Source organism: Cebus imitator, unplaced genomic scaffold, assembly GCF_001604975.1.
Source record: "Cebus imitator isolate Cc_AM_T3 unplaced genomic scaffold, Cebus_imitator-1.0 Scaffold28, whole genome shotgun sequence".
NCBI lineage: Eukaryota > Metazoa > Chordata > Mammalia > Primates > Cebidae > Cebus > Cebus imitator.
The window spans coordinates 4645022-4647188 of record NW_016107343.1 but is presented as its reverse complement, the minus strand read 5'-3'; the positions used below and the strand labels follow the sequence as shown (position 1 = coordinate 4647188).

Genomic DNA, 2167 nt, shown 5'->3' with positions numbered 1-2167 from the left:
AGATAATGTCTCACTCTGTTGCCAGGCTGGGGTGCAGTGGTACAATTTCGGCTCACTGCAACCTCTGACTCCCTGGTTCAAGGTATTCTCCTGCCTCAGCCTCCCAAGTAGCTGGGATTATGGGCATACGCCACTACACCTGGCTGAGTTTTGTATTTTTAGTAGAGACAAGGTTTCACCATGTAGGCCCGAATGATCTTGATCTCCTGACCTTGTGATCCACCCACCTCGGCCTCCCAAAGTGCTGGGATTTACAGGCATGAGCCACCGCGCCCAGCCCAGAGCATACTTATTCTAAAGGTTGTAATTTTGTGGTAATTTAGGACATATAGATCTTATAGTGGCTTATAGGCAGTCCAGCTTTTTGTCTTCTCAAATTCTACTATTCTGCTTATCTGATAGTGCCTAAAAAGCACTTTTCGATCTGCTCATGGTTAATTTTAGTAAACTGTCAGCATTTTGCCTAATGAATACAAACTCACCATTTACTGATAGAAGTAAGTGACTGAAATATATATAGAAACTGTAAATATGAAAGTAAGCCATTTATGTTTGCTGACACTTTCCGGTATTGCATTGTGTATCCCCTGTCTCCCAGATTAAAGGAAGGCCACCTCGTATAGAAAATTGAAATATAGCTAGAATACCATTGTCTTGAAAATGCAAGGTATAAAGCAGTTCTAAGGATTTTCTTCCTTAGTAGAGGTGGGATTTGAGAGTTCAGATTTTTATTATAGGTCAAAGTTACCTAAGGGTACCTTTGCAGGGTCATGATTCCTCTGACAGTTGCTTTTGTGTAGATAAGCCCCTTCACTTTCATATCCTAGAGCATCACCTAGCTTTTTACTTATCTGAAGCTGATGGCTACACTTTTGTTTAGAAGTTTTGCATCATTTATGAGTTCTTTGAGTTCTGCACTAGCTTATTACAGAGTACACAGGAATTAAAGGCTTTCTTTATCTTACATAAAATCATGTTTTTCCTTTGTCCTCACGTCTTTTATTTTCCACAAAGCTCTCTAGATGCTAGTAGTTCCTACAGAGGTGTGTGCATGGAAAGGCTGGGCAATTTCAAACCTTCTTTTGTAATTCTTTGTTGTAGCTTCAATTAAATTAATGGTAATAATACCTACTAAACTTCACAACCCTTTAAACTGTAATAAAATATTGATTAATGTCTTATTATTACTATCACAAATTACCACAAACTTAGTGATTTGAAAAAGCACAGATTTTTTAGTCGGTAGTTCTGGAGGTCAGAAGTCCAAGATGAGTTTCATAGGGTGAAAATGAAGACAGTAGCAGGGGCTGTTCCTCCTGGAGACTCTGAAGGGAAAATGTGTCTTGGGCTTTTTCAGCTTCTGGAGGTCACCTACATTCTTTGACTCAGCCCCTTCCTTCCATCATTCCAACCTATGACTTCCATCATCCTATCTCCTACCCCTAATTCTGACCCTCCTGCTTCCTTCTTGCAAGGACCCTTGTGATTACATTGCCTTGTCTCAGATAATCCAGGATCATCTCTCTCCCACTCCCACCGTTTTTTGTTTTTGTTTTTTGGGACAGGACTTATTCTGTCGCCCAGGCAGGAGGGCAATGGCATGATCTCGGCTCATTGCTACCTCAGCCTCCTGAGTTCTGAGACTACAGGTGTGCGCCACTATGCCCAGCTAATTTTTGTATTTTTAGTAGAAACAGGGCTATACCATGTTGCTCACACTGGTCTCGAACTCCTGGCCTCAAGCAGTCCTCCCACCTTGGCCTCCCAATGTGCTGGGATGACAGGCATGAGCCACTGCGCCCAGCCTCTTCTATCTTCCCATTTTAAGATCCTTAATTTAATCATGTTAATACAATCCTTTTTACCGTGTATGGTATCACACTCACAAGTATGGCGGATTGGGATATAGATGTATTTGGGGGGCCATTATTCAGCATGACACAGATATCATTGTAAGGCTCTTTGATTATTGATTAGGGTACTGAGTTAAAAGAAGGCCCTCTTTATATTGTCTAGTTTTATTATCCCTGTGCTGACCCAAGGTTAACAATTTTCTTAATGCTCCCTTGGTTCTTGATTTTGAATTTAGGATCATTTTGATTTAGTTAAGGAAATTTCTTTCATTCTTTCTTTTTTTTCTTTTTCTTTTTTTTTTTTTTTTTTTTTT

General features: G+C 40.1%; 1 protein-coding gene across 7 annotated transcripts in view; it reads left to right on the top strand.

The window, feature by feature from the left end:
- Window positions 1-2167, top strand: part of SIK3 (SIK family kinase 3) — a 245081-nt gene that overhangs the window by 166524 nt on the left and 76390 nt on the right. The window lies entirely within an intron of this gene.